This window comes from Lampetra fluviatilis, chromosome 24 (genome assembly GCF_964198595.1).
Source record: "Lampetra fluviatilis chromosome 24, kcLamFluv1.1, whole genome shotgun sequence".
Lineage (NCBI taxonomy): Eukaryota > Metazoa > Chordata > Hyperoartia > Petromyzontiformes > Petromyzontidae > Lampetra > Lampetra fluviatilis.
In genome coordinates this window covers 2035862-2053805 of record NC_136298.1, presented here as the reverse complement: position 1 = coordinate 2053805, position 17944 = coordinate 2035862, and the positions used below count along the sequence as shown (strand labels likewise).

The following is a 17944-nucleotide window of genomic DNA, read 5'->3' as shown; positions in this document are numbered from 1 at the left end:
AATTATACTGCTGGTGTCATGCATGGTATGAAGCGTACATTTGGACTTCGTGCAGCGCTGGTCTATGCCCTTTGTGAGACAATGGTTCACGGAAAAAGATATCACAGAACTGATTCACGTAACATCATCAAGTTATTCATATCCACACCAGGGGGGCCGCACTATCTGACCTGCCCTACAACAGGAAGACAATTGGTTGTATGACAGTCATAGCAGTATTATTAATTTTCATTTTACATGTTTTTATGCCGACCCCTTGCATACCAACGTGATTTTTTGCATTGTGTTTCCCTCCATACAAAATATGTAATGCTCTCACTCACTCTTTGTGTGTGACTTTTGTTTTTCTCATATTTATATTCACCAAACTTTCCTGCCTTGTTCCATTATCGAATATTTCTCAATTCAATTGCGATAGCTAAGCTTCATTGAAATCACACAACAGAAAATGGTTGTTAATTCACAAAAGAGCATAATGCTGTCAGGAGTGGGATTCGAACCCACGCCTCCATGGGAGACTGCGACCTGAACGCAGCGCCTTAGACCGCTCGGCCATCCTGACTGTGGCATGGTGTCACTAGAGGCTAATTTTAATCCATTCTCAGCAATCGATCCACGTGGTTCATGTGAAATAAACATTCCAATTATTTATCTAAGCAAGAACACTTCCTCATCACAAGTGATTCAAGCGAAACAATACTCACCATTTTTGGACAACCTAGTTGTCATTTAGACGGATGCATGATCCTAGAAGGAGGGAATTCCAATATTTACTCAGAAACATCCGTGAAGAATATTCATAACCAAGATGCATTTGATCAAGGAAATCCAGTGATTCTTACTCATGTTTAATTGAGGGTATTGCTGAATCGTATCGCCAAATTTAATCGAAATTATACTGCTGGTGTCATGCATGGTATGAAGCGTACATTTGGACTTCGTGCAGCGCTGGTCTATGCCCTTTGTGAGACAATGGTTGACGGAAAAATATATCACAGAACTGATTCACGTAACATCATCAAGTTACTTCATATCCACACCAGGGGGGCCGCACTATCCGACCTGCCCTACAACAGGAAGACAATTGGTTGTATAACAGTCATAGCAGTATTATTTATTTTCATTTTACATGTTTTTATGCCGACCCCTTGCATACCAACGTGATTTTTTGCATTGTGTTTCCCTCCATACGAAATTTGTAATGCTCTCACTCACTCTTTGTGTGTGACTTTTGTTTTTCTCATATTTATATTCACCAAACTTTCCTGCCTTGTTCCATTATCGAATATTTCTCAATTCAATTGCGATAGCTAAGCTTCATTGAAATCACACAACAGAAAATGGTTGTTAATTCACAAAAGAGCATCATGCTGTCAGAAGTGGGATTCGAACCCACGCCTCCAGGGGAGACTGCGACCTGAACGCAGCACCTTAGACCGCTCGGCCCTCCTGACTGTGGCATGGTGTCACTAGAGGATAATTTTAATCCATTCTCAGCAATCGATCCACGTGGTTCATGTGAAATAAACATTCCAATTATTTATCTAAGCAAGAACACTTCCTCATCACAAGTGATTCAAGCGAAACAATACCCACCATTTTTGGACAACCTAGTTGTCATTTAGACGGATGCATGATCCTAGAAGGAGGGAATTCCAATATTTACTCAGAAACATCCGTGAAGAATATTCATAACCAAGATGCATTTGATCAAGGAAATCCAGTGATTCTTACTCATGTTTAATTGAGGGTATTGCTGAATCGTATCGCCAAATTGAATAGAAATTATACTGCTGGTGTCATGCATGGTATGAAGCGTACATTTGGACTTCGTGCAGCGCTGGTCTATGCCCTTTCTGAGACAATGGTTGACGGAAAAAGATATCACAGAACTGATTCACGTAACATCATCAAGTTATTCATATCCACACCAGGGGGGCCGCACTATCTGACCTGCCCTACAACAGGAAGACAATTGGTTGTATAACAGTCATAGCAGTATTATTACTTTTCATTTTACATGTTTTTATGCCGACCCCTTGCATACCAACGTGATTTTTTGCATTGTGTTTCCCTCCATACAAAATATGTAATGCTCTCAATCACTCTTTGTGTGTGACTTTTGTTTTTCTCATATTTATATCCACCAAACTTCCCTGCCTTGTTCCATTATCGAATATTTCTCAATTCTATTGCGATAGCTAAGCTTCATTGAAATCACAAAACAGAAAATGGTTGTTAATTCACAAAAGAGCATCATGCTGGCAGAAGTGGGATTCGAACCCACGCCTCCAGGGGAGACTGCGACCTGAACGCAGCGCCTTAGACCGCTCGGCCATCCTGACTGTGGTATGGTGTCACTAGAGGCTAATTTTAATCCATTTTCAGCAATCGATCCACGTGGTTCATGTGAAATAAACATTCCAATTATTTATCTAAGCAAGAACACTTCCTCATCACAAGTGATTCAAGCGAAACAATACCCACCATTTTTGGACAACCTAGTTGTCATTTAGACGGATGCATGATCCTAGAAGGAGGGAATTCCAATATTTACTCAGAAACATCCGTGAAGAATATTCATAACCAAGATGCATTTGATCAAGGAAATCCAGTGATTCTTACTCATGTTTAATTGAGGATATTGCTGAATCGTATCGCCAAATTGAATCGAAATGATACTGCTGGTGTCATGCATGGTATGAAGCGTACATTTGGACTTCGTGCAGCGCTGGTCTATGCCCTTTCTGAGACAATGGTTGACGGAAAAAGATATCACAGAACTGATTCACGTAACATCATCAAGTTATTCATATCCACACCAGGGGGGCCGCACTATCTGACCTGCCCTACAACAGGAAGACAATTGGTTGTATAACAGTCATAGCAGTATTATTAATTTTCATTTTACATGTTTTTATGCCGACCCCTTGCATACCAACGTGATTTTTTGCATTGTGTTTCCCTCCATACAAAATATGTAATGCTCTCAATCACTCTTTGTGTGTGACTTTTGTTTTTCTCATATTTATATCCACCAAACTTTCTTGCCTTGTTCCATTATCGAATATTTCTCAATTCTATTGCGATAGCTAAGTTTCATTGAAATCACAAAACAGAAAATTGTTGTTAATTCACAAAAGAGCATCATGCTGTCAGAAGCGGGATTCGAACCCACGCCTCCAGGGGAGACTGCGACCTGAACGCAGCGCCTTAGACCGCTCGGCCATCCTGACTGTGGCATGGTGTCACTAGAGGCTAATTTTAATCCATTCTCAGCAATCGATCCACGTGGTTCATGTGAAACAAACATTCCAATTATTTATCTAAGCAAGAACACTTCCTCATCACAAGTGATTCAAGCGAAACAATACCCACCATTTTTGGACAACCTAGTTGTCATTTAGACGGATGCATGATCCTAGAAGGAGGGAATTCCAATATTTACTCAGAAACATCCGTGAAGAATATTCATAACCAAGATGCATTTGATCAAGGAAATCCAGTGATTCTTACTCATGTTTAATTGAGGGTATTGCTGAATCGTATCGCCAAATTGAATCAAAATTATACTGCTGGTGTCATGCATGGTATGAAGCGTACATTTGGACTTCGTGCAGCGCTGGTCTATGCCCTTTGTGAGACAATGGTTGACGGAAAAAGATATCACAGAACTGATTCACGTAACATCATCAAGTTATTCATATCCACACCAGGGGGGCCGCACTATCTGACCTGCCCTACAACAGGAAGACAATTGGTTGTATAACAGTCATAGCAGTATTATTAATTTTCATTTTACATGTTTTTATGCCGACCCCTTGCATACCAACGTGATTTTTTGCATTGTGTTTCCCTCCATACAAAATATGTAATGCTCTCAATCACTCTTTGTGTGTGACTTTTGATTTTCTCATATTTATATTCACCAAACTTTCCTGCCTTGTTCCATTATCGAATATTTCTCAATTCTATTGCGATAGCTAAGCTTCATTGAAATCACAAAACAGAAAATGGTTGTTAATTCACAAAAGAGCATCATGCTGTCAGAAGTGGGATTCGAACCCACGCCTCCAGGGGAGACTGCGACCTGAACGCAGCGCCTTAGACCGCTCGGCCATCCTGACTGTGGCATGGTGTCACTAGAGGCTAATTTTAATCCATTCTCAGCAATCGATCCACGTGGTTCATGTGAAACAAACATTCCAATTATTTATCTAAGCAAGAACACTTCCTCATCACAAGTGATTCAAGCGAAACAATACCCACCATTTTTGGACAACCTAGTTGTCATTTAGACGGATGCATGATCCTAGAAGGAGGGAATTCCAATATTTACTCAGAAACATCCGTGAAGAATATTCATAACCAAGATGCATTTGATCAAGGAAATCCAGTGATTCTTACTCATGTTTAATTGAGGGTATTGCTGAATCGTATCGCCAAATTAAATCGAAATTATACTGCTGGTGTCATGCATGGTATGAAGCGTACATTTGGACTTCGTGCAGCGCTGGTCTATGCCCTTTGTGAGACAATGGTTGACGGAAAAAGATATCACAGAACTGATTCACGTAACATCATCAAGTTATTCATATCCACACCAGGGGGGCCGCACTCTCCGACCTGCCCTACAACAGGAAGACAATTGGTTGTATAACAGTCATAGCAGTATTATTACTTTTCATTTTACATGTTTTTATGCCGACCCCTTGCATACCAACGTGATTTTTTGCATTGTGTTTCCCTCCATACAAAATATGTAATGCTCTCAATCACTCTTTGTGTGTGACTTTTGTTTTTCTCATATTTATATTTACCAAACTTTCCTGCCTTGTTCCATTATCGAATATTTCTCAATTCTATTGCGATAGCTAAGCTTCATTGAAATCACAAAACAGAAAATTGTTGTTAATTCACAAAAGAGCATCATGCTGTCAGAAGTGGGATTCGAACCCACGCCTCCAGGGGAGACTGCGACCTGCACGCAGCACCTTAGACCGCTCGGCCCTCCTGACTGTGGCATGGTGTCACTAGAGGCTAATTTTAATCCATTCTCAGCAATCGATCCACGTGGTTCATGTGAAACAAACATTCCAATTATTTATCTAAGCAAGAACACTTCCTCATCACAAGTGATTCAAGCGAAACAATACCCACCATTTTTGGACAACCTAGTTGTCATTTAGACGGATGCATGATCCTAGAAGGAGGGAATTCCAATATTTACTCAGAAACATCCGTGAAGAATATTCATAACCAAGATGCATTTGATCAAGGAAATCCAGTGATTCTTACTCATGTTTAATTGAGGGTATTGCTGAATCGTATCGCCAAATTGAATCAAAATTATACTGCTGGTGTCATGCATGGTATGAAGCGTACATTTGGACTTCGTGCAGCGCTGGTCTATGCCCTTTGTGAGACAATGGTTGACGGAAAAAGATATCACAGAACTGATTCACGTAACATCATCAAGTTATTCATATCCACACCAGGGGGGCCGCACTATCTGACCTGCCCTACAACAGGAAGACAATTGGTTGTATAACAGTCATAGCAGTATTATTAATTTTCATTTTACATGTTTTTATGCCGACCCCTTGCATACCAACGTGATTTTTTGCATTGTGTTTCCCTCCATACAAAATATGTAATGCTCTCAATCACTCTTTGTGTGTGACTTTTGTTTTTCTCATATTTATATCCACCAAACTTCCCTGCCTTGTTCCATTATCGAATATTTCTCAATTCTATTGCGATAGCTAAGCTTCATTGAAATCACAAAACAGAAAATGGTTGTTAATTCACAAAAGAGCATCATGCTGTCAGAAGTGGGATTCGAACCCACGCCTCCAGGGGAGACTGCGACCTGAACGCAGCGCCTTAGACCGCTCGGCCATCCTGACTGTGGTATGGTGTCACTAGAGGCTAATTTTAATCCATTTTCAGCAATCGATCCACGTGGTTCATGTGAAATAAACATTCCAATTATTTATCTAAGCAAGAACACTTCCTCATCACAAGTGATTCAAGCGAAACAATACCCACCATTTTTGGACAACCTAGTTGTCATTTAGACGGATGCATGATCCTAGAAGGAGGGAATTCCAATATTTACTCAGAAACATCCGTGAAGAATATTCATAACCAAGATGCATTTGATCAAGGAAATCCAGTGATTCTTACTCATGTTTAATTGAGGATATTGCTGAATCGTATCGCCAAATTGAATCGAAATTATACTGCTGGTGTCATGCATGGTATGAAGCGTACATTTGGACTTCGTGCAGCGCTGGTCTATGCCCTTTGTGAGACAATGGTTGACGGAAAAAGATATCACAGAACTGATTCACGTAACATCATCAAGTTATTCATATCCACACCAGGGGGGCCGCACTATCTGACCTGCCCTACAACAGGAAGACAATTGGTTGTATAACAGTCATAGCAGTATTATTAATTTTCATTTTACATGTTTTTATGCCGACCCCTTGCATACCAACGTGATTTTTTGCATTGTGTTTCCCTCCATACAAAATATGTAATGCTCTCAATCACTCTTTGTGTGTGACTTTTGATTTTCTCATATTTATATTCACCAAACTTTCCTGCCTTGTTCCATTATCGAATATTTCTCAATTCTATTGCGATAGCTAAGCTTCATTGAAATCACAAAACAGAAAATGGTTGTTAATTCACAAAAGAGCATCATGCTGTCAGAAGTGGGATTCGAACCCACGCCTCCAGGGGAGACTGCGACCTGAACGCAGCGCCTTAGACCGCTCGGCCATCCTGACTGTGGCATGGTGTCACTAGAGGCTAATTTTAATCCATTCTCAGCAATCGATCCACGTGGTTCATGTGAAACAAACATTCCAATTATTTATCTAAGCAAGAACACTTCCTCATCACAAGTGATTCAAGCGAAACAATACCCACCATTTTTGGACAACCTAGTTGTCATTTAGACGGATGCATGATCCTAGAAGGAGGGAATTCCAATATTTACTCAGAAACATCCGTGAAGAATATTCATAACCAAGATGCATTTGATCAAGGAAATCCAGTGATTCTTACTCATGTTTAATTGAGGGTATTGCTGAATCGTATCGCCAAATTAAATCGAAATTATACTGCTGGTGTCATGCATGGTATGAAGCGTACATTTGGACTTCGTGCAGCGCTGGTCTATGCCCTTTGTGAGACAATGGTTGACGGAAAAAGATATCACAGAACTGATTCACGTAACATCATCAAGTTATTCATATCCACACCAGGGGGGCCGCACTCTCCGACCTGCCCTACAACAGGAAGACAATTGGTTGTATAACAGTCATAGCAGTATTATTACTTTTCATTTTACATGTTTTTATGCCGACCCCTTGCATACCAACGTGATTTTTTGCATTGTGTTTCCCTCCATACAAAATATGTAATGCTCTCAATCACTCTTTGTGTGTGACTTTTGTTTTTCTCATATTTATATTTACCAAACTTTCCTGCCTTGTTCCATTATCGAATATTTCTCAATTCTATTGCGATAGCTAAGCTTCATTGAAATCACAAAACAGAAAATTGTTGTTAATTCACAAAAGAGCATCATGCTGTCAGAAGTGGGATTCGAACCCACGCCTCCAGGGGAGACTGCGACCTGCACGCAGCACCTTAGACCGCTCGGCCCTCCTGACTGTGGCATGGTGTCACTAGAGGCTAATTTTAATCCATTCTCAGCAATCGATCCACGTGGTTCATGTGAAACAAACATTCCAATTATTTATCTAAGCAAGAACACTTCCTCATCACAAGTGATTCAAGCGAAACAATACCCACCATTTTTGGACAACCTAGTTGTCATTTAGACGGATGCATGATCCTAGAAGGAGGGAATTCCAATATTTACTCAGAAACATCCGTGAAGAATATTCATAACCAAGATGCATTTGATCAAGGAAATCCAGTGATTCTTACTCATGTTTAATTGAGGGTATTGCTGAATCGTATCGCCAAATTGAATCAAAATTATACTGCTGGTGTCATGCATGGTATGAAGCGTACATTTGGACTTCGTGCAGCGCTGGTCTATGCCCTTTGTGAGACAATGGTTGACGGAAAAAGATATCACAGAACTGATTCACGTAACATCATCAAGTTATTCATATCCACACCAGGGGGGCCGCACTATCTGACCTGCCCTACAACAGGAAGACAATTGGTTGTATAACAGTCATAGCAGTATTATTAATTTTCATTTTACATGTTTTTATGCCGACCCCTTGCATACCAACGTGATTTTTTGCATTGTGTTTCCCTCCATACAAAATATGTAATGCTCTCAATCACTCTTTGTGTGTGACTTTTGTTTTTCTCATATTTATATCCACCAAACTTCCCTGCCTTGTTCCATTATCGAATATTTCTCAATTCTATTGCGATAGCTAAGCTTCATTGAAATCACAAAACAGAAAATGGTTGTTAATTCACAAAAGAGCATCATGCTGTCAGAAGTGGGATTCGAACCCACGCCTCCAGGGGAGACTGCGACCTGAACGCAGCGCCTTAGACCGCTCGGCCATCCTGACTGTGGTATGGTGTCACTAGAGGCTAATTTTAATCCATTTTCAGCAATCGATCCACGTGGTTCATGTGAAATAAACATTCCAATTATTTATCTAAGCAAGAACACTTCCTCATCACAAGTGATTCAAGCGAAACAATACCCACCATTTTTGGACAACCTAGTTGTCATTTAGACGGATGCATGATCCTAGAAGGAGGGAATTCCAATATTTACTCAGAAACATCCGTGAAGAATATTCATAACCAAGATGCATTTGATCAAGGAAATCCAGTGATTCTTACTCATGTTTAATTGAGGATATTGCTGAATCGTATCGCCAAATTGAATCGAAATTATACTGCTGGTGTCATGCATGGTATGAAGCGTACATTTGGACTTCGTGCAGCGCTGGTCTATGCCCTTTGTGAGACAATGGTTGACGGAAAAAGATATCACAGAACTGATTCACGTAACATCATCAAGTTATTCATATCCACACCAGGGGGGCCGCACTATCTGACCTGCCCTACAACAGGAAGACAATTGGTTGTATAACAGTCATAGCAGTATTATTAATTTTCATTTTACATGTTTTTATGCCGACCCCTTGCATACCAACGTGATTTTTTGCATTGTGTTTCCCTCCATACAAAATATGTAATGCTCTCAATCACTCTTTGTGTGTGACTTTTGATTTTCTCATATTTATATTTACCAAACTTTCCTGCCTTGTTCCATTATCGAATATTTCTCAATTCTATTGCGATAGCTAAGCTTCATTGAAATCACAAAACAGAAAATTGTTGTTAATTCACAAAAGAGCATCATGCTGTCAGAAGTGGGATTCGAACCCACGCCTCCAGGGGAGACTGCGACCTGAACGCAGCGCCTTAGACCGCTCGGCCATCCTGACTGTGGTATGGTGTCACTAGAGGCTAATTTTAATCCATTTTCAGCAATCGATCCACGTGGTTCATGTGAAATAAACATTCCAATTATTTATCTAAGCAAGAACACTTCCTCATCACAAGTGATTCAAGCGAAACAATACCCACCATTTTTGGACAACCTAGTTGTCATTTAGACGGATGCATGATCCTAGAAGGAGGGAATTCCAATATTTACTCAGAAACATCCGTGAAGAATATTCATAACCAAGATGCATTTGATCAAGGAAATCCAGTGATTCTTACTCATGTATAATTGAGGGTATTGCTGAATCGTATCGCCAAATTGAATCGAAATTATACTGCTGGTGTCATGCATGGTATGAAGCGTACATTTGGACTTCGTGCAGCGCTGGTCTATGCCCTTTCTGAGACAATGGTTGACGGAAAAAGATATCACAGAACTGATTCACGTAACATCATCAAGTTATTCATATCCACACCAGGGGGGCCGCACTATCTGACCTGCCCTACAACAGGAAGACAATTGGTTGTATAACAGTCATAGCAGTATTATTAATTTTCATTTTACATGTTTTTATGCCGACCCCTTGCATACCAACGTGATTTTTTGCATTGTGTTTCCCTCCATACAAAATATGTAATGCTCTCAATCACTCTTTGTGTGTGACTTTTGTTTTTCTCATATTTATATCCACCAAACTTTCTTGCCTTGTTCCATTATCGAATATTTCTCAATTCTATTGCGATAGCTAAGTTTCATTGAAATCACAAAACAGAAAATTGTTGTTAATTCACAAAAGAGCATCATGCTGTCAGAAGTGGGATTCGAACCCACGCCTCCAGGGGAGACTGCGACCTGAACGCAGCGCCTTAGACCGCTCGGCCATCCTGACTGTGGCATGGTGTCACTAGAGACTAATTTTAATCCATTCTCAGCAATCGATCCACGTGGTTCATGTGAAACAAACATTCCAATTATTTATCTAAGCAAGAACACTTCCTCATCACAAGTGATTCAAGCGAAACAATACCCACCATTTTTGGACAACCTAGTTGTCATTTAGACGGATGCATGATCCTAGAAGGAGGGAATTCCAATATTTACTCAGAAACATCCGTGAAGAATATTCATAACCAAGATGCATTTGATCAAGGAAATCCAGTGATTCTTACTCATGTTTAATTGAGGATATTGCTGAATCGTATCGCCAAATTGAATCGAAATTATACTGCTGGTGTCATGCATGGTATGAAGCGTACATTTGGACGTCGTGCAGCGCTGGTCTATGCCCTTTGTGAGACAATGGTTCACGGAAAAAGATATCACAGAACTGATTCACGTAATATCATCAAGTTACTTCATATCCACACCAGGGGGGCCGCACTATCCGACTTGCCCTACAACAGGAAGACAATTGGTTGTATAACAGTCATAGCAATATTATTAATTTTCATTTTACATGTTTTTATGCCGACCCCTTGCATACCAACGTGATTTTTTGCATTGTGTTTCCCTCCATACAAAATATGTAATGCTCTCAATCACTCTTTGTGTGTGACTTTTGATTTTCTCATATTTATATTTACCAAACTTTCCTGCCTTGTTCCATTATCGAATATTTCTCAATTCTATTGCGATAGCTAAGCTTCATTGAAATCACAAAACAGAAAATTGTTGTTAATTCACAAAAGTGCATCATGCTGTCAGAAGTGGGATTCGAACCCACGCATACCAGGGGAGACTGCGACCTGAACGCAGCACCTTAGACCGCTCGGCCCTCCTGACTGTGGCATGGTGTCACTAGAGGCTAATTTTAATCCATTCTCAGCAATCGATCCACGTGGTTCATGTGAAATAAACATTCCAATTATTTATCTAAGCAAGAACACTTCCTCATCACAAGTGATTCAAGCGAAACAATACCCACCATTTTTGGACAACCTAGTTGTCATTTAGACGGATGCATGATCCTAGAAGGAGGGAATTCCAATATTTACTCAGAAACATCCGTGAAGAATATTCATAACCAAGATGCATTTGATCAAGGAAATCCAGTGATTCTTACTCATGTTTAATTGAGGGTATTGCTGAATCGTATCGCCAAATTGAATCGAAATTATACTGCTGGTGTCATGCATGGTATGAAGCGTACATTTGGACTTCGTGCAGCGCTGGTCTATGCCCTTTCTGAGACAATGGTTGACGGAAAAAGATATCACAGAACTGATTCACGTAACATCATCAAGTTATTCATATCCACACCAGGGGGGCCGCACTATCTGACCTGCCCTACAACAGGAAGACAATTGGTTGTATAACAGTCATAGCAGTATTATTAATTTTCATTTTACATGTTTTTATGCCGACCCCTTGCATACCAACGTGATTTTTTGCATTGTGTTTCCCTCCATACAAAATATGTAATGCTCTCAATCACTCTTTGTGTGTGACTTTTGTTTTTCTCATATTTATATCCACCAAACTTTCTTGCCTTGTTCCATTATCGAATATTTCTCAATTCTATTGCGATAGCTAAGTTTCATTGAAATCACAAAACAGAAAATTGTTGTTAATTCACAAAAGAGCATCATGCTGTCAGAAGTGGGATTCGAACCCACGCCTCCAGGGGAGACTGCGACCTGAACGCAGCGCCTTAGACCGCTCGGCCATCCTGACTGTGGCATGGTGTCACTAGAGACTAATTTTAATCCATTCTCAGCAATCGATCCACGTGGTTCATGTGAAACAAACATTCCAATTATTTATCTAAGCAAGAACACTTCCTCATCACAAGTGATTCAAGCGAAACAATACCCACCATTTTTGGACAACCTAGTTGTCATTTAGACGGATGCATGATCCTAGAAGGAGGGAATTCCAATATTTACTCAGAAACATCCGTGAAGAATATTCATAACCAAGATGCATTTGATCAAGGAAATCCAGTGATTCTTACTCATGTTTAATTGAGGATATTGCTGAATCGTATCGCCAAATTGAATCGAAATTATACTGCTGGTGTCATGCATGGTATGAAGCGTACATTTGGACGTCGTGCAGCGCTGGTCTATGCCCTTTGTGAGACAATGGTTCACGGAAAAAGATATCACAGAACTGATTCACGTAATATCATCAAGTTACTTCATATCCACACCAGGGGGGCCGCACTATCCGACTTGCCCTACAACAGGAAGACAATTGGTTGTATAACAGTCATAGCAATATTATTAATTTTCATTTTACATGTTTTTATGCCGACCCCTTGCATACCAACGTGATTTTTTGCATTGTGTTTCCCTCCATACAAAATATGTAATGCTCTCAATCACTCTTTGTGTGTGACTTTTGATTTTCTCATATTTATATTTACCAAACTTTCCTGCCTTGTTCCATTATCGAATATTTCTCAATTCTATTGCGATAGCTAAGCTTCATTGAAATCACAAAACAGAAAATTGTTGTTAATTCACAAAAGTGCATCATGCTGTCAGAAGTGGGATTCGAACCCACGCCTACCAGGGGAGACTGCGACCTGAACGCAGCACCTTAGACCGCTCGGCCCTCCTGACTGTGGCATGGTGTCACTAGAGGCTAATTTTAATCCATTCTCAGCAATCGATCCACGTGGTTCATGTGAAATAAACATTCCAATTATTTATCTAAGCAAGAACACTTCCTCATCACAAGTGATTCAAGCGAAACAATACCCACCATTTTTGGACAACCTAGTTGTCATTTAGACGGATGCATGATCCTAGAAGGAGGGAATTCCAATATTTACTCAGAAACATCCGTGAAGAATATTCATAACCAAGATGCATTTGATCAAGGAAATCCAGTGATTCTTACTCATGTTTAATTGAGGGTATTGCTGAATCGTATCGCCAAATTGAATCGAAATTATACTGCTGGTGTCATGCATGTGTAATAAAAGACTTGACCACGATCTCTGGCTCAGTGTCCTTTATTCGGTCCGTACTGCGTTCCCACACGGCTGTCTCTCTTATTCTCTCTGTGCTGGTTCCGATGTCACTCCAGTCCACATCAGCAGCCCCGCTGCTGTTCTTGTCGCTCTTGCAGCCCCACAGCAGCTCCGCTGCTGTACTCTCACACAGCTCCCTTGGCTGTTCCTGCTGCAGCTCTGACAGCCTCGTGCTGTCTCGCCTTCTCGTTGCTCCTGCGACTCTTGGCAGCCACCTCGCTGCCCCTCACACACAGCCTTACTGCCTATCTCTGTCTGCAGCTTTACACCTCCCAGTAGCTCCCTACTGTTCCCAGGGTTGGCTCCCGCTTCTGACGGTGCCCCCTCGGCTCGTACGCCCGCGTGGCCCCACACCTTTCCATTCACACCCCGACTGACTTCTCCTTCCGGTTTACCCGCTTAAGGACCCCCTACCTTTCACCCACGTCACCTGGCTCCGCCTCCTCGTGACGTCACATCCGGAAGGTCGCTTTCGCCCGCATTACACCACCCTCCCCCATAGAAAAAACCCAGCCGACCTCGGCTGAACAACACCAAAGCGTAATGCGGTGAACCGACCTTCCCCCTTAAAGGACACTAAGCATGCAATATAACAACAAGAACAACACACAAGTAACATCGACGAACGTACGAAAGCATGCAATAAATACGACGACAAGAACAAGAACAATAACAACATACAATCAACGAAACGTAAGCGATTTGGAACGAGTGCGGGTCGCCGGCCCGTCCCGGACGGTCGGCGGCCCACTTGTAGAACGGGGACGCGATGGAACACGAGAAATGACAGGGGGTAATTCCCCTGCTGCGATTGGAAGTCCACCGACATCTCGTGTCCCTGACGAATCAGTCTTGGTCGTATTCCGCGAATGCGCCTGCAGCGGGGTCGGAAGGGTCGCCGGGCTTGAAGGTACCGCAGCCCTGGCAGGCGCCCTCCGAACAGGCCCACTCCTCCCCCGCGGTGTCACGGTCGGCCTGTCTGGAACAGGTACGACAGGCGCTCTAGCAAGATCAATGGACGCAGGCGGGGAAGAGTCAGAGTCAGCAGCAACAGACCCCGGCAAGGCAACATTGGGAGATGACGCATCACGTAGGGGAGCAACATATGGTTTCAACCGCGACGTATGAACAAACCAACGGCGAGAACCAAACTGAACGCGCGCCGACTGTGGATTGGGAACCTCAATGAGGCGCACAGGACCATGCCAAGGTTTGTGCAATTTAGGAGAGGTCCCCGGCCGCACCTGCGGGCAATGGAGCCAGGCCAGGTCTCCCACCTTCCAGGGGCACTCCCCCTCAGACCGCCGAGCATACCGCTCGTTCCGGGCCTGGGCTTTGGCCGTAGCCACGCGGGCGTTTTCCCGCGCCTCCGTAACCCGGCGAACCGTGTCCTGAATGTATTCAGGGAGTGGTTTACGAGGTCCCTTCACCCCAGTACCCAATTGCACATCCACCGGAGGCACGTTTTCCCGACCATACATAAGGTAAAATGGCGAGTACCCTGTAGCCGCATGGGGCGTCATCCTGTACGCCGAAAGCACTCCGGGGATGTGCAGATCCCAATCCGATTGCTGTTCACTCACAGTATGGCAAAGCATGGCAGACAATGTCCTGTTCAGCCGCTCAACCATACCATCCGTCTGCGGATGGTATGGAGATGTCCGTATCTTCTTAGTCCCAAGGCCTGCGCACACTTCAGCCAATAATTTAGAAGAGAAATTTCGGCCCTGGTCCGTGAGGAGTCTCTCCGGCGCCCCTTTGTCCATAATGTACCCAAACAAAAAGGCGTCGGTGATGGCCGCGGCCGACTGATCGGGCAACGGCCAGGCCATCGGCCAACGGGAGAGATACTCAACCCCTACCAGCAAATATTTATTTCCCCTCGCCGATGGTGGGAAGGGTCCCAATATGTCCAGTGCCACCAATTCATTGACTCGAGACACCTGAATCGACTGGAGAGGCGGTACGTAAGGATGTTTAGGCGGCTTACGCCGGGCGCATTCAGGGCACGCGCGCACGTGCCCTACGACATCTGTCGCCATGCCGTGCCAAAAATAATGACGTTGTAACGTCAACAAGGTCTTCTGCACCCCTAAATGCAATAGTGTGTCACAATGGAGAGTTCTAATCAACTCAAATCGCAAGGACGTTGGTACCACCACACGCCAGCTTTCCTGGAACCTTTCTTGCCACATAAGCAGACCATCTCGGAGAGCGGTTCGCGGCCCCACAGCCGAACTCGGACTCCCTTTGTCCCTCATAGACCGCTTCCGCATGGACAACAACGACTCGTCCATCATCTGTTCCCGAATCCAGACAGACCGCGGCAGATTCAAAACCCCATCAGTCGGTCCCGGTTCCATCGGAGTATCCGACTTCCCGACGGCCAACGTAAGCGGCTGAGGGGGGTTCAGAATCGGCGAACACCTATGCGTCCCCGACGCACATTTACAAGGGGCGCGCCCTGGTAATCTGGAAAGTGCGTCAGCGTTCGCATGGCGCACTCCCTTCCGATGTTGAATTTGGAAGGAAAATTCCTGCAGCGTGTCCAACCAACGTGCCCACTGTCCCGATGGCTGGTCCATTTTAAGTGCATATTGCAAGGCCGCATGATCCGTACGCACAATAAAAGAACGACCGTAAAGGTACGGTCGAAATTGCCGTAGGAAAAAAACAACCGCCAAAAGTTCTCTACGAGTGACACAGTAGCGTGTTTCCGCAGGCGACAAGACTCGGCTACCATACGCCACGACGCGCTTTACGCCCCCTTTAGACTGTGATAATACCGCCCCAATACCTGTGTCACTCGCGTCCGTATCAAGAATGAAAGGGCGATCAAAATCGGGATAATCCAATGTCGGGGCCGTAGCCAATAGATCACGCAGACTCCGAAAGGCCGCCTCTTCCGGCTCTCCCCAAACAAATTTCCGTCCTTTACCCGTAAGGAGATGCAAGGGCCTCGCAATCGTCGCAAACCCCGGCACAAATCTTCGGTAATACGAGGCAAATCCCAAAAACCGCCGAACATCCCCCACAGAGGCCGGAGTCGGCCAATCCCGGACACACGCCGTCTTTTCCGGATCCGTGGACACCCCCTCTGCACTCACAATGTGCCCCAAATAACGGACGGACCGTTGCAGTAGGTGGCATTTCTTTGGTTTGAATTTCAAATTGGCAGAGCGCATCCTCGTGAACACTGTCTCCAGCCGCGTTAAATGTTCCTCAAATGTGCGGCTGAACACAATAATATCGTCCAAATATATAAGACACGTCTCCCACTGCAACCCCGTCAAAACGAGCTCCATCAATCTTTGAAATGTAGCAGGGGCCGCATTCAATCCCATCGGGAGGCAGTTGAATTGAAATAACCCCTGCGGCGTACGGAATGCGGTTTTCTCCCGTGAGGACTCGTCAAGGGGAAGCTGCCAAAATCCCGAAGAGAGGTCCAGTGTGGAAAAGAACTTAGCCCCCGACAATGCGTCAAGGGAGTCGTCCATACGCGGCAGGGGGTACGCATCTGCCACCGATATCTTATTCAATTTCCGGAAATCGACACAAAATCGCAAGTTGCCATCCTTTTTCTTAACCAAGACCACAGGAGCGCCCCATGGGCTGTTAGATGGCGATATCATGTCCGCAGTCAACATGTCTTCCACCGCCCCCCGAACGTGTTCTCGCTCCGCTGGACTCATCCGATGCGAATTTAACCGAATAGGGGCAGCGTCGCCCGTCTCAATGTGATGGGAAAGCAACGATGTGCGTCCCAAATCCAAATCGTCGGAGCTGAACACATCCGAATACGTCAGCAACAATTTACGCAGCGCATCACGTTGCCCCACGGACAGGGAAGAATTTTCGTCACATAAGGTAGCGATCCAACGATTATCCGAACCCCTTGGCTCGGAAACACCAGCGACCACTCCCCGGCGATGCGGACAATCGTGCGTCGCAAACGCCGTAGTGGCATGTGCCACAACCGTACCGGCCGGAACACGGATGTTTTCCACCCCCGCATTAAGCACCTGTAAAACCGGTAATTGATCCGGCCGGACGATGGTCTGTGCCCCAACTAACGCCAATCCCGTTGTTATCGTGGCGGATGGTGACAACAAGACCCCTTGTGCTCCTAGCCGATTGGGCAGGGGCTTCCGATACCGCAAGGGTATAAGCATCTGTGAACCAGGTGGGATGTCCACAGATGCGACGGACAGCGCCTGCACCTGTACGGCCGAAGCAGGTCGCCCCCAGGGCGACGGCAGAAACGAGATTCGACGGCCCCCCGGCAATTCAATACAATTCTCATTGATTTTAATCAAAATGGGCATCTTAGCCAAAAAATCCGTGCCTAGTAAGCAAGGAACCGCCAAAGATCTCGATATTAACACAACGCCCGAAGCCGACACATCCCCTATAGATATCTTAGCATCCACCTGGCCCACGATACCCATACTACCCCCGTTCGCAGCGACGCAAGACCCATAAACCGGACG

General features: G+C 44.0%; 10 non-coding genes across 10 annotated transcripts; all 10 read right to left on the bottom strand.

Moving 5' to 3' along the window:
- Positions 1-479: 479 nt before the first annotated feature.
- On the bottom strand, positions 480-562 carry TRNAL-CAG (transfer RNA leucine (anticodon CAG)). The gene has a single exon. It is a non-coding gene; the product is annotated as a tRNA-Leu (tRNA).
- A 1700-nt stretch (positions 563-2262) lies between these two features.
- Positions 2263-2345, bottom strand: TRNAL-CAG (transfer RNA leucine (anticodon CAG)). The gene has a single exon. It is a non-coding gene; the product is annotated as a tRNA-Leu (tRNA).
- An 808-nt stretch (positions 2346-3153) lies between these two features.
- TRNAL-CAG (transfer RNA leucine (anticodon CAG)) lies at positions 3154-3236 on the bottom strand. The gene has a single exon. It is a non-coding gene; the product is annotated as a tRNA-Leu (tRNA).
- Positions 3237-4044: 808 nt separating this feature from the next.
- Positions 4045-4127, bottom strand: TRNAL-CAG (transfer RNA leucine (anticodon CAG)). Its single transcript has one exon. It is a non-coding gene; the product is annotated as a tRNA-Leu (tRNA).
- Positions 4128-5826: 1699 nt separating this feature from the next.
- Positions 5827-5909, bottom strand: TRNAL-CAG (transfer RNA leucine (anticodon CAG)). Its single transcript has one exon. It is a non-coding gene; the product is annotated as a tRNA-Leu (tRNA).
- Positions 5910-6717: 808 nt separating this feature from the next.
- On the bottom strand, positions 6718-6800 carry TRNAL-CAG (transfer RNA leucine (anticodon CAG)). Its single transcript has one exon. It is a non-coding gene; the product is annotated as a tRNA-Leu (tRNA).
- A 1699-nt stretch (positions 6801-8499) lies between these two features.
- TRNAL-CAG (transfer RNA leucine (anticodon CAG)) lies at positions 8500-8582 on the bottom strand. The gene has a single exon. It is a non-coding gene; the product is annotated as a tRNA-Leu (tRNA).
- Positions 8583-9390: 808 nt separating this feature from the next.
- Positions 9391-9473, bottom strand: TRNAL-CAG (transfer RNA leucine (anticodon CAG)). The gene has a single exon. It is a non-coding gene; the product is annotated as a tRNA-Leu (tRNA).
- Positions 9474-10281: 808 nt separating this feature from the next.
- TRNAL-CAG (transfer RNA leucine (anticodon CAG)) lies at positions 10282-10364 on the bottom strand. Its single transcript has one exon. It is a non-coding gene; the product is annotated as a tRNA-Leu (tRNA).
- Positions 10365-12065: 1701 nt separating this feature from the next.
- Positions 12066-12148, bottom strand: TRNAL-CAG (transfer RNA leucine (anticodon CAG)). The gene has a single exon. It is a non-coding gene; the product is annotated as a tRNA-Leu (tRNA).
- Between the last annotated feature and the right edge of the window lie 5796 nt (positions 12149-17944).